Source organism: Rhinolophus sinicus, linkage group LG13 (genome assembly GCF_036562045.2).
Source record: "Rhinolophus sinicus isolate RSC01 linkage group LG13, ASM3656204v1, whole genome shotgun sequence".
NCBI classification, from domain to species: Eukaryota; Metazoa; Chordata; class Mammalia; order Chiroptera; family Rhinolophidae; genus Rhinolophus; species Rhinolophus sinicus.
In genome coordinates this window covers 43,166,858-43,181,686 of record NC_133762.1, presented here as the reverse complement: position 1 = coordinate 43,181,686, position 14,829 = coordinate 43,166,858, and the positions used below count along the sequence as shown (strand labels likewise).

Below are 14,829 nucleotides of genomic sequence, written 5' to 3'. Positions count from 1 at the left end.
TCCACAGCCCAGCGCTTCAAGCATCCCAACCACTGATTTCAGTTTGTTCTTGCCATTTGGCCCAAGGCAGAGTGATGATGACTGAAAATGTGGTTCTTCTTTATTCCCACAATATGCTTTCAAAAAACATTTGCCATCTGCACCCCTTTTTCAATGGAACCAGTGGTTTCCCTTCTTCAATCATCCTCTCCCTCATAGGGAAGGAGCCGAGGGCCTCCCCAGTTCACTAATTGATTTCTTTCCCTAACATATGTGAGTTTCTTGTGTTATGTTAGGTAGTATTTCTCTCACAAGCCTTTATCTACAACTGGAGAACAAAACACATTGCTTGCTTTTAAATAAATTTTATGTCAGCATTTGAGGAGATACTTTTTGGAGGAGGAGGCTTAACAAAGGGGAAAAGAGAAGTTGAAATCTAGTGGCCGTCTACATCCGTGGAGAGAGAAAGACTGAAGTTGCTGCATTTGCACTGATGAAAGAATAAGCCTAGGGTACAGGATAAAGGAAGAGGGGTGCATAGCTCCCTGCCTGCAACTTCCCAAAGGAAAAATAATTTGAAACTATGAAGTATAATTAAACTGGCAAAAAGAATATTGCATACAGCTTTTTTAGGCAGGTAAACTGGGAAACGTAAGTTGCATTGCCATTCTGCAACAAAATAGAAACTATAAATCTTCCATCAAGGTAAGAAAGAAAATGTAAGACCACTTTGGGATAATTCAGACTCCTACATCGTTCAGATTATGCCATCTCTACATCCCTGCACCAATTTACTTCTTCATTTAACACATGTGCTGTTCTCCACGACTATGTTCACACGTTTCATATTTTCCTTCAGTCACTAGACATTTTAGGCATGTTTGGCTGTGGTTTCTTTCTAGCACTGCACTGTCCAAGCCAGTAGCCATCAGTCATATGTACCTATTTAAATTTTAATTAATTTAAATTAAACAAAATTTAAAATTCAGTTCCTCAGCCACTGTAGGCACATATCAAGTGTTCAGTGGCTAGTAGCTACTACATCCAACAGCACAGATTAAGGCCATTTCCTTCATCACAGAAAGCTCTACTGTACAGTGTTCTTGATAATGGGGAAAATTTGAAAATCAAATTAGAAGAAAGGTCTTTCTTCTTTCCTTCCTAACTCCAGTACTCCCCTTTCCTTTCTTCCCTTTCTGTCACAGCCTTTTCATACATCTGGTCCAGAATTCCTGGAAGGATTAGACAGGGTTCTCCAGGGCTGCTAAGTGTGAAGAGGCTCCTGAACGTTACAGCAATGACCCCCAAAGTTGTTCCATACGAGCAGCCCATCAGTCAAAAGACTTGAGCTGCAATCAAAGACATTTTATTTTATTTTATTTATTTTTTTAAAAAGATTTTATTGGGGAAGGGGAACAGGACTTTATTGGGGAACAGTGTGTACTTCCAGGCCTTTTTTCCAAGTCAAGTTGTTGTCCTTTCAGTCTTAGTTGTGGAGGGCGCAGCTCAGCTCCAGGTCCAGTTGCCGTTGCTAGTTGCAGGGAGCACAGCCCACCATCCCTTGCGGGACTCGAGGAATTGAACTGGCAACCTTGTGGTTGAGAGCCCATGCTCCAACCAACTGAGCCATCCGGGAGCTCAGCGGCAGCTCAGCTCTAGGTGCCGTGTTCAATCTTAGTTGCAGGGGGCAGAGCCCACCATCCCTTGCGGGACTCGAGGAATTGAACTGGCAACCTTGTGGTTCAGCCCACTGGCCCATGTGGGAATCGAACCGGCAGCCTTCGGAGTTAGGAGCACGGAGCTCTAACTGCCTGAGCCACCGGGCCGGCCCAATCAAAGACATTTTAAAAGAATGAATGCTATTTATCTATTAAATAGCAAATATTTAATAGATATTTTTATAATTGTATTAACAGGTCAATAGTTTGTTGTAATGAATAGTTCTCATTAAGATAGCATTAAAATATGTTTATTAGTAGTATTTTGAATTAAACATAATTCAATTTTTTTAATTGACTTAACATTGTGTGATAATATAATTTGAAGATCTGTTTCTTTCAACACTTGGTTTTGATTAATGTCATCACTGAAAAAGACTTGTCACAGAAAGTAAATGCAGTAAGGACATCACTGGAGGTGTTCTCCTAAATCATGATATTCATTTTTCCATCTCTTCTACCACAATTATGCAAAAATTCGTGTTGACACTTGGCAAGTAAATCACTACCGTGTTTCCCTGAAAATAAGCCCTAACCAGAAAATAAGCCCTAGCATGATTTTTCAGGATGACATCTCCTGAACATAAGCTCTAATATGTCTTTTGGAGCAAACCATATTATAAGACGCGGTCTTATTTTCAGGGAAACACAGTATGTTCCCTGATGTTCTTGCAGACTAAGCAGAGGGTGTTGTGTTCTTATATATTTAACAAAGTGTTTCAGTTCAAAACCTACTGAAATACTTCATTTGGAAGATTTAAGCAGTTTGACAGTTCTGTTCCCAAGTTTTTTCCCCCTCATTTTTTTATTGTGGTAAAAACAAGCATAACATAAAATTTGTCACCTTAACCAATTTTAAGAGTATAGTTCAGTAATGTTAACTATATTCACATTGCTGTAAACAGACCTCCAGAATATTTTCATCTTGAAAATATGAAAATGGATACCTGTCAAACAATCCTCTTCTCCCCCTCCCCACTGCCAGTGGTAACTACCTTTCTACTTTCTGTCTCCATGAATTTGACTACAGTCGTCCCTCAGTATCCATGGGGGATTAGTTCTAGGACACCCCACAGATACCCAAATCCACAGATGCTCAAGTCCCTTATAGAAAATGGCATAGAACAAGGCATACAGTCCGTCATCCACATCTACGAATTCCCAACCACAGAGCGAAAATATTTTTGAATTCATGGATGCGAAACCTGCGGATAAGGAGGGACAACTGTACTTTAGATACTTCATATAAATAGAATATTACAAATCTTATTTGTCTTTTTGTGACTTGCTTATTCATTTAGCATAAGGTCTTCAAGTTTCATCCATGTTGTAGCGTGTGATAGGATATCCTTCCTTTTTAAGGCTGAATAATATTCTATTGTATGTACATACCACATTTTGTTTATGCATTCAATTGTTGAATGTTTGGGTTGCTTCTCTCTCTTAGTTATTGTGAATAGTGCCACTACAAACATGAGTGTGCAAATATCTCTTTGAGATTCTGATTTCAATTCTTTTGGATAAATACTCAAAAGTGTGATTGCTGGACAATACAGTAAGTCTACTTTTAATTTTTTGAGGAATCTTTGGATTGTTTCCCATAGCAGTTGCATCAGTTTGTAAGCCTACCAACAGTGCTTTGGGGTTCTAATTTTTCCACATCCTCATCAATACTTATTTTCTTGTTATTTTTTTTAATAGTAGCCATCCTAATGAGTGTAAGGTGTTATCTCGTGGTTTTGATTTAAATTTCTCTGATGGTTAGTGATGTTGAGCATCTTTTAATATGCTTGTTGGCCATTTCTATATAATTTTTAGAAAAATACTTGTTCAAGTCCTTTGCCCATTTTTTAATTGGGTTATTTGAATTTTTGTTGTTGTAAGAATTCTTTATATATTCTGGATATTATTAACTCCTTATCAGATGTATGATTTTCAGATATTTTCTCTTATTCCATAGATTGCCTTTTTACTCTTTTGAGTGTCCTTTGCAGAACAAAATTTTTTAATGTGGTGTAGTTTCAATTGTCTATTTTTGCTTTTGTTGCTTGTGCTTTTGGTGTCATATGCAAGAAATCATTGCCAAGTCCAACGTCATGAGATTTTCCATTATATTTTCTTCTAAGAATATTATTTTTTAGGCCTTAAGTTTAGATCTTTGATTGGTTTTGAGTTGATTTTTGTATATGGTGTAAGATAAGGGTCCAACTTCATTCTTTTGTATATGGGTACCCAGTTTTCCCAAAGTCATTTGTTGAAGAGATTATTCTTTCCCCATTGAGTGGTCTTGACCTCCTTGTCAAACAACACTTGATCGTATACACAAGGGTTTATTTCTAGGCTCTCTGTTTTATTCCATCGTCTATTTGTCTGTCTTTATGCCAGTATCACACTGGGTTTTCTGCTTTTGTTTGTTTGTTTGTTTGTTTGCTTTCTCATTAAACTTTGTTTTCAATGGGTCTCAAAATTCTGTGACAGATTTTTGGTCAAGTTGTTTCCATTAAAAAGTACTGATTTTAAAAACTAATAACTTAAAAACCGCCACACAAAAAAACAAATGGTCCACAAAACAGTCTCCTTTCTTTCTGAAGGTTTTACGATGCATTGTAATCATTAACCAGTATTTTACTATTACACTTAAATGGCCAATTGAGACCAACAATTCTGAGACCATTCCTCCACTACTGATTAAGACTGGGTGGCAGGTATTGGGGATAATAGTCATTTAGCCTTCTGAGCTTTCTGGGCAGACTTGGTGACCTTGCCAGCTCCAGCTGCTTTCTTGTCCGCTGCTTTGATGATGCCCACAGCAACTGTCTGTCTCATGTCACGAACAGCAAAACGGCTCAGAGGGGTGTAGTCAGAGAAGCTCTCAACACGTGGGCTTGCCAGGAACCATGTCAACAATGGCAGCATTACCAGATTTCGGAAAGTTCGACCATCTTCTAGGTTTTTCCCTGAACGATCAATCTTCTTCAGCTCAGCAAATTTGTAAGCAATGTGAGTTGTGTGACAATCTAGCACAGGTGCTTCTCCAGCTCTGATTTGGCCTGGATGGTTCAGGATAAGCACCTGAGCAGTGAAGCCAGCTGTCTCCATTGGTGGGTCATGTTTCCTGTCACCAGCCACATTGCCACGACGAACATCTTTGACAGACACATTCCTGACATTGAAGCCCACATTGCCCCCTGGAAGAGCATCACTCAAAGCTTCATGGTGCATTTCACCAGACTTGACTTCAGCTGTAACACTGACTGGAGCAAAGGTGACCACCATGCCGGGTTTGAGAACACCAGTCTCCACTCGGCCCACAGGGACAGTACCAATACCACCAATTTTGTAGACATTCTGAAGGGGCAGATGCAAAGGCTTATCAGTTGGACGAGTTGGTGGCAGGATGGAATCCAGAGCTTCAAGCAGTGTGGTTCCACTGGCATTGCCATCTTTACGGGTGACTTTCCATCCCTTGAACCAAGGCATGTTAGCACTTGGCTCCAGCATGTTGTCACCATTCCAACCAGAAATTGGCACAAATGCGACTGTGTCAGGGTTGGAGCCAATTTTCTTAATGTAGGTGCTGACTTCCTTAACAATGTCCTCGTATCTCTTCTGGCTGTAAGGCGGCTCAGTGGAATCCATTTTGTTAACACCCGCAATTAGTTGTTTCACACCCAGTGTGTAAGCCAGAAGGGCATGCTCACGGGTTTGCCCATTCTTGGAGAGACCTGCTTCACATTCCTGCACCAGCAGCAACAATCAGGACAGCGTGGTTGGCCTGAGATGTGCCTGGAATCATGTTTTTTATAAAGTCTCTGTGTCCTGGGGCATCAGCGATGGTCACATGATACTTGATGGTCTCAAATTTCCACAGGAAGATACCAATGGTAACACCATGCTCGCGTTCAGCTTTCACTTTATCCAAGACCCAGGCAGACTTGAAGGAGCCCTTTCTCATCTCAGCGGCCTCCTTCTCAAATTTTCCGATGGTTCTTTAGTCGATCCCACCACATTTGTAGATCAGATGCCCAGTAGTGGTAGACTTGCCGGAATCTACGTGTCCAATGACAACGATGTCGATGTGTGTCTTTTCCTTTCCCATTTTGGGTTCGAGTCAGCAGTGGTTTTCACTACACCTATGTTCAGGTGGCAAACTTGTTGTGAAAAAAAGACCACACTGTTGTGATTACTGTAGCTTTGTAATGTTTTGAAATCAAGAAGTGTGAGTCTTCCAACTTTGTTCTACTTAAAAATTGTTTTGGCGATTTGAGGTCCTTTGAGAGTTTATATGAATTTAAGATAAATTTTTCTATTGTTATGAAAAATGCCATTGGGATTCTTTTTCGGCATTGCACTGAATCTGTAGATTGCTTTAGATAGTATTAACATATTAAAATATTAAGTTTTCCAATCTATGAATACAAGATCTCTTCATTTATTTCTGTGTACTTTAATTTCTCTCAATAATGTTTTGTTATTTTTAGCATTCAAGTCTTTCACCTCCTTTGTTAGATTTATCCCTAAGTATTTCATTCTTTTTAATGCTATTGTAAATGAAAATGTTTTCTTTATTTCCTTTTTGGATTGTTCATTGTTTTTCCCAAATTTTCGTAGTATTATTTTTATAGTACATTGTTTTCCCAAATCTTCATTTTAAGTAAGGCAGGGAGAAAGTTGGTAGATGACCCAACTGTATTTCTTTTATCAGTAAAGTAATATAACAATGGAAACTTTAAAAATATTCTCTGCATATATTTTATTCCAAAAAATATTTGCTTTCTTCCTCAATGCTCAAACATCATTTTCACTTTGATGGTACATATTGTGTTAGTGTAATTTTTTATTTATTATAAAAAATTTTATGAACATTTTCAAACATACAAAAAAGTAGGAAAAAATGATATAATGATCTGCCACATACCCATTACCTAGACTTAACCATTCTTAACATTTTGTCAGATTTGCTTCATGTAACTTTTTGCCAAAGTATTCACAATAAATTATAGACAATGACATTTTACCTCATATATTTTCATATGCATCTCTAATAATAAGGTACCCTCCTCCATAACCATTATACTATTATTATACCTAACAAAATGAACTATAACTCCTTTATGTCACCTAGTACCCAATCCATATTCAGATTTGCCCAGTTGTTACCAATGTCCTTTGCAGTTGGTCTGTATGAGCTAAGATCCACACGAGGATAACACATTGATTGCATTTGGTTATTAGCTCTCTCAACTCCCTCTTAATCCAAAGGCAGATGGACAGCGCTACATTCAGGGATGTGTCTGGACAAGGCTGTGTTAGCCTGGAGAGGCAGAGGGGAGGGACACAGAAAGCTGTGTTCATGGCTGAAAGTACAAAGACCTGTAATAATAGCACATATCATTAATTAGCTGAGACTGATGAGGTATTTCTGGTTCTAATGCAGAACTTACTATGTACATCTGGAGCCAGAGAGACAGTTAGGCTTCTAGAAGTTCTGAGAATCCTCACTCAATCAGTTGTTGTCATCTGACACTGTGTAGCTCTGGGAGAAGATTTGGTGCACAAGTTTACAGCTCTTTGTGGCTCAATTAATGTCTCTAATCTTTTTGCAGTGAATTGACTATGCCAAATTTTCTCCCCATGCATAAGTGAACCTTGTTGGTTTACCCATCCATGTTTGTTTCTTGCCTTTCTGCCAGCCTGAGCCTTCCTCTGTTGTTTGTTAATTCTACTGATAGTCACTTATCTTTCCAGAAGAGGCTCCCAAATTTGAAACATTTGTCTTGTAAACTGTGTAATTTATCTTTAACTTAGAAGCTCTTATACGAACTTTGCCACTAGACAATCAGTGAACTTCTGTGTAGTCAAATGATTTTCCTGCTCATCCTTTTAAATGTCCTTATTCAATGAACTACATCAATGGAGCATTTCTGGTTTTCACCTTTTTCTGCAACACCTAGCTTCTGAAACAATGGTGCATGCATTTTTTGGGGGATGCTCAATATTTTCACCCCAAAATCCTTTCTGCTCCCCTCTCAAATCAAAATAGATGATGCTTGATGGCTAACAGGTTTTTTGATTTTTGTTTTCATCAAACACTGGTTTTATTCAAAAACTCATTACTGTTGAGACTATTATCTTATCAAGTTCATCTTTCCTTCCATGGCTCATTAAAAAATAGCTCTTGCATTTTATTTATTTATTTATTTATTTATTTTTAAAGATTTTATTGGGGAAGGAGAACAGAACTTTATTGGGGAACACTGTGTACTTCCAGGCCTTTTTTTCCAAGTCCAAGTCAAGTTGTTGTCCTTTCAATCTCAGTTGTGGAGGGTGCTGTTCAGCTTCAAGTTGTTGTTCTTTCAGTCTTAGTTGTGGAGGGCACAGCTCAGCTCCAGGTCTAGTTGCCATTACTAGTTGCAGGGGGCACAGCCCACCATCCCTTGCGGGAGTCGAACCGGCAACCTTGTGGTTGAGAGGATGCACTCCAACCAACTGAGCCATCCGGGAGGCAGCTCAGCTCAAGGTGCCGAGTTCAACCTTAGTTGCAGGGGGCAGAGCCCACCATCCCTTGCGGGACTCGAGGAGTTGAACCAGCAACCTTGTGGTTGAGAGCCCACTGGCCCATGTGGGAATCAAACCGGCAGCCTTCGGAGTTAGGAGCATGGAGCTCTAACTGCCTGAGCCACCTGGGCAGCCCCACGTTTTATTTCTGACAGAGCCTAATAAGCACTGTAAGCTGGGACACATTAGTAACATCTGAACTTTTATCAAACTATTGCAAATTTCCCACCTGTGTAATTTATGTTAATATCTTCTAAGCCTCAAGAAATATTTTCTAGGTATCTTTCACATATTTTCTGACCAAGGGCTGCATTTTAATTTTGCTACCATATTTTTTTCCATATGTTCTTTTAGTCGTTCTTATTTCAATAGAATGAGACAACGTTTTACACAATGTCATGTAGCTTTTCTTCTTTACCCTGAAATAGGAAATATCAAAAGAGGCTTTCTAAGTATTTATCATCAATTTGAATGAAATTTGGTCAAGTTCTAGAATCAGGTGTCCCATGACTTCAAAAACAAAACAATTAAAAAGTATAACATTTTGGATCAGGGCCCACCCACTCCAGTATGACCTCATCATAATTACATCTACAACAACCCTGTTTCCAAGCAAAGCCATCTCCTAGGTTCCAAGGGTTAGAACTTCAACGTATCTTTTGGGGGACACAATTCAACCTATCACAGAGCTCTAAGCATCTGTTAGAGGAATGACTACAGACCCTTCCGGCACCGACATCCTATTTGTCTATAAATGAGATGAACTATGTGAAATGCTATCAAAGCAAGAAGCTACACATGGAAGAACACAGTGACTTTGGCTTGTGACCATCGGTGTGCACGATGGCAGCTGGAGGTATCATTCTGACCTCTGGCTGTGTCATCAGATTTGGCTTCATTTGGATCCAAACAGACTGGGTTCCGGCTACTGTTAAATCAAAATGGTAATTGCATCCTGTCACCACAGGAGTGCTCTGTTCGAGGATATTTCTTCCCACCTGTAGAGATAATTGATGTTTATAATAAGAGCTCAGAGACACTGCACAGTCATGGAGTATCTTCTGAATCATCAACGAACAACTAAATTACCTTCTGGAGAGTGTTCCTATTAAGTGCATTTGAGTGATTTCTTTGAAACTCACACTCTCAGGATAAGTCCCTTAAAAGCAGAGGCAGAGGCTGAGACAGGATTTGGGTACACATGGTTTATTGAGGGTGACTGTCAGGCGAAGAGGAGTGAGAGAAGCAGGAGAAGGCAGGGGAAGGAGCTGAGCAAGGATATGGTCTCAGCTGGAGTCTAGCGTCCGCCTGGTTAGCAGGGAGCTCTGAAGCGTGAACTGCAACACAGACTCGGTCCCAACTTAAGGCAAGGGGCTAGCCCTTTGTACCCCCATATCAGTCCGTCATTAGCTGTCAGAGGAGAGGGGCACAACTTCTCCAGCAAGGAAGCTCGTGGACAAGGAAAATTCTGCACAGAAGGGAGCAACTCTGAGCCATTAGCTGCCAATGCTCACAGCAGTTGAGAGATGGGTACACTTGCTGATGCTCAAAGGGGAGCTGGCATTCTGCACAGATGGGGAAGTGCGTATGGAAGAGAAAGGATGTGTGCTATACACTCACTGCTGTGGACCGAAATGTGTTTCCACCCACCCACCTCCACCCACCCCAAATCCCTGTGTTGAAGTCCTAAACCCCAGTCTCTCAGAATGTGACTGTATTTCACAGAGTCTTAAAGAAATCATTAAGGTTAAATGAGGTCATTGAGTGGGGCTTAATGCAATACAATTGGTTCCCATATAAGAGGATATTAGGACACAGACACACAGAGGGAAGGCCATGTGAAGACGGCCATCTGCAAGCCAAGGAGAGAGGCCTCAGAAGAAACCAACCCTGCTGACACTTTGATCTTGGCCTTCTAAGCCTCTGGAACTGTGAGAAAATAAATTTCTGTTGTTTAAGCCACCCAGTCTAGAGTACTTTGTTATGGCGAACTAATAGCCTAATGTGGCAAACTAATACAGTCACCTATATTCATTATCGCTCCATAGGCCAGGATGTATGGTTAGCCTGGAAATCACATCCTGCTAGAAAACCCTGACCATAGTGTTTCATTATCCCCAATGTCCAGAGGTCATCAACAAAAACAAACGAATCTAGTGCTCCACATCTTTGGAAACGTGCTTACATTCAGGCATCTCATTAGTGTATTTCCCACACCCATATGGGGGTGGTTTATACAGTCAGGAAGCAGACTTTGTTTTGCTAAGAATTATAAATGTGAGAGCTCCTGCATTAGGATGGTGGGAGAGAAAAGCTATTAGACAAGGCGCGCTTATTGTCTTTTGTTTATGGAATATCTTCACTCTGTAATGGTGTCGGGGGATATTAAAATGTCATTGATGGAGAAAGGCTTTGTAACAACACAGTCTTATTCAGAGATTTATTGATGGTTGGATTATGAGATGGAGAAGTACTCAAATAGCTACTGATTTCTGCTATGTTGTGTGAGGGAAATCATGTATCGCTCTGATTTTACCATCTTCTTCTAAACAATTGGCAACAAGTTGCTTTGTGGTAAGGACCTGCTGTAATTTGGGTACATGTCACAGTTCATGGAAATAAAGCTAATTCTTAATTACCTTTTTTATAATGGGACAAAGGACTGAGGAGACTGAAAGCCCCACGAAGACCATTTTGATTCCTTTCCTCTCCCTTCCCCAGACCCGTAAGGCAAATAGAAATGTTGGCTCCCCAGAGTTTCTTTGGTTTTTATGTCCTCTGTCCAATGACTGGTAGAAATACCAAGAACAAGGTGAGGTGGCAGGCTCCGGAGGAGACAGGAGAGAAAGGAGAAATGTGTACCACAAACTAGATTGTTCAGTTCTCATTTCACCTTAAGCCTGAGATTCACACTTGACAGGGGCCAGTGGCTCAATGACTCTGGCATTCAGGCCACAGAAGCATAAGCTGAAGAGCTTCCTGACCTCTCAGTCCTGTTCATGGGTCCTTGGATGAAGCCCTCTGCCTGAGAAGCTGTGTGCATTTCCCTACAACTGCTTGGAAACTTCTCCCTTAATTCAGTGGAAATTTGGGGAACATTTTTGCTCCCAGGGGATATCTGACAGTGCATAGAGCCATTACTGGTTGTCAGCACTGTGGGGAGGTTTAATTTACTACTAGTATCCAGTGTATAGAGGGCAGGGGTGCTGCTAAAAATCCTGCAAAGCACAGGCAGTGCCCCCCCACACACACACATAGCAAAGAAGTATCTGGACCAAAATGTCAGTAGTGCTGAGGTTGAGAAACACTGTTCTAAGTATTCTTCATGAGAACTCCCTGCTCCCGCCTTTTATCCTGTCTTGATCTACAATATCCATCTGTGCGTCTGTCCCTAATACTCTATAAATACTCACCAAGCACCTTCACTGTGCTTGGGACTATAACAGTTGCTTTCAAACGCACATGGAACACGAATGATAGTTTTAAACTGCAGATTGGTAAGTAATGAGAACAATAACTCAAAGAGTGATTTTCCTTGCAGCTGTGGAAGAATGTTGTGTGTCTATGAGTAAAAGCGTTGGGCTAGGGGACGGCTGCTCCGTACGGTGTTCCCCGGGCGGCCTCCTGCACTGCAGTCAGCTCAGGCTCCACGACCCCCTCACATGTCTGCCGGATGGATGGCTGTTGGCAGCGACAATACAGTTCAGAGCATGTGTTGTTCATCCTTCAGGAGGTTCATTCACGCGGTGCTGGTCAGAGGATTCCCAGAGCACCATGAAAGGGCAAAGCTTCATCCTTTGGGAATTTTTCAAGGCTCCGTTTGCAACGCACAGGCAAGTCACAGAATCAAGGTGTGAGAAATAAACTCCACCTCTTCATGGGAGGAGCTACAGAATCCCATTGCCGAGGGGCGTGTATGCAAGGAGAGGAAGAATCGGAGCCATTCTTGCAATCAATCCGCAGAAAAGGACTCATTCATCTTCTTCCTGGTTCCTCTCCAAGACCAAGCACGTACTGGGTTCTTCCCATTGGTTTGGTTTATAACCGTTTCTCCCATTCACCTTCCTTAAACTTCACCCCGAGCCCAGGTGGGTCAAGCAGGCAAGTTTGGTTTTTGTTGTTGTGGTTTTACTTTATAAATGCAATGCTTGAGGCGCAGCAAAATAGAGTTGTAGCCTCAGGTTAAAAGCTGGTAGGTGAGCGCTTTCCGTCTGTGGCCACAACGAGCGGAGCTGTTGCTTCGGCGCATCTGCAATGGATGGTGGTGCTCAGCTGCTTGGGCTTCCTGCTCCAAAGGAACAAGCAGACACACAGCAGGGGGCCCCGTAAGCTGAAGGCCCCGCAACTCCTTCCTCTCCAGGGGCTGATTCACCGCAAGACGGTGCGCGGGGAGCCAGCGGCAGACGGCAAAGGTGTGGAGGTCGTCATGAAGCGGAGATGGGCCCGCGACCGCCGGCCGCTTCCTACTTGTGGACCACCATCAACAAGAACGCCCGGGTCACCCTCAGTAACGTCCGGCACAGGATCCGCAAGAACAAGTGATGTCCGGACATGCGCATGGCCACCATCCACAGAGCCAGCGACATCCTGCGCAGCCAGAAGCCCATGACACTGAAGAGAAGAGGGTTCCCCCTACCAAGACTCCTGAGCACCTCCCTCCCAAAGCAATAAAGCATAAAGCGTTAAAAAAAAAAAAAAAAAAAAAAAAAAAAAAAAAAAAGATAGTAAGTGACAGAAGTAGACGTTAATAATGATCATCATGTGTCGAGTGACAACCAGATGTCAGGCACTGGGCTATGGACTTTCTTAATCCTCACAACAACCTTCTCATGGATCCTATTTTACAGACGGGTAAAGTGAGGCTCAGAGAGGTTAAGTAACTTGCTCAAAGTCACACAGCACACAGGGCTGAGACTCTAACCTGGGACTTAAACAGATTTTTTTCTGATTCCAAGTAACCTTTGAATGTAACAGGGTTGTTGTAAAATGTGGCCGAGCTCTTTTTGGACCATTAAGTGTTCCCATCTCTGTGGGAGAGCAGGACAAATAGGACAAGCAAAAGTAGTTAGCTGAGGCCATCTCTGAACTGAAAGCAACTTCCCCCACCGCCAAAGCTGATACACAGGACATGTGGTGAAGCAAGGTCCACCGCAACCACGGCCAGTGATGTGATCTGACAGGGCTTACAGGGCTGTGCCTTCATGGAGATGGAGGCTCGGGGTGAGGAGCCGAGCCTCAGGTCTGCTGACCTTATAACAGCACCCCAGCCTTTGACCAGCACCCCAGCTTGGGTGAAGTGCCTTAGTGTGAATGATAGAGCCATATCTGAGGTTGAAGGAGAGGCAGCTGGAAGGAGTTGTTTTGCTCTAACTATCCATGTCAATACTCGTGGAAACAGGAGGAAAGACAAGATTGTTTTTCTTAATATATTTTTCTGTTTACAAGAAACGTATGATCAATGTAAAACACTGTGAAAAAACGCAAATAGTGTTCTTCCCAAAATTCCAAATCACCCTCCCTTCCATTGTACCCATTATGAATATGGTCATATCTACACTCCCTGTGCTTTGTACACATAATTTTTATATGTAAGTAATTCACATGTATGTGTAACACAAGCATGTGTTGTGTGTATGGGAGTAATTTACAAATATATTTATAATTTATGTCTGCCTATATAATTATGAAAATGAGGACTTCCTATACATTCTGCTTTGCCGTCTGCAATCTGTTGTGAGCATTCACCTCTGTAAGTCAATATTCTTAGAACCTGACTGTAAGTGCTGTGATATAATCCATCATATTGTCACACCTTGATCATTTCGCTGGGTCCCAGGGTTGGTTGGATGTTTAAGTGAACAGACTTGCAATTAGTTAAGTTTTGGGGTTTTTCTCCCCTCTCTTTGAGGCAAAGAGTTGGTCTGGGGTGGCTAAATGGAGCTGCAGACTAAGAAGGAAGGCCAAACCTCTCTAGTTTCTGCTCCCTCCCCATGCCTTCTTTTCCCTCAGCCCTGCAAGGGTCCCACCGTCCTTGAGTTAATTAGAAACGCTGGGGGGAGCACGGCATGAAGGCAGCACATTGCATCTCTCAAGGACCCCGCGAGCGTGATGTTGAGTGAGACTTTGGAATGCCTTGTTTATTTTCAAATCCACCTTGCTTCAGTGGTTCCACAATCTGTCCATGCTGCTAGGCTAGTTAAGGACATGGAGCTCACATTTGTATGCTAGATAGTCAAGAAAAATGGTATCTTCAAGTGTATACTTGAGGCTGATTGCCAATTTGAGGCTATCTACCATTTTTTAAAATAAGACCTGGAATCCTCATCTTTTCTCTTTTAGAGAAATTCCAGGAATAAAGGACATTATTTTCTAGTACAATTTGTTTGTACCTCTGCTTGTCGTCATTATTGTGGCCAACAGAGCATCTAACCCCAAATGCTCTATGAACGAACAACACTTTCCAGCTGTGGCTGTAAGCCTTAGTAATGTACCTCAAACCCACTTTTTCCCATAGTGTCAGATGTCCTGAAGAAAATACACTTTTAAACTGCTTGGACTTTGAGCAACAGCTCAT

General features: G+C 41.7%; 2 pseudogenes; one reads left to right on the top strand and one right to left on the bottom strand.

The window, feature by feature from the left end:
- Positions 1-4,418: 4,418 nt before the first annotated feature.
- LOC109448429 (elongation factor 1-alpha 1) lies at positions 4,419-5,796 on the bottom strand (annotated as a pseudogene).
- Positions 5,797-9,098: 3,302 nt separating this feature from the next.
- Positions 9,099-12,926, top strand: LOC141568070 (large ribosomal subunit protein eL28 pseudogene; annotated as a pseudogene).
- Positions 12,927-14,829: the final 1,903 nt, after the last annotated feature.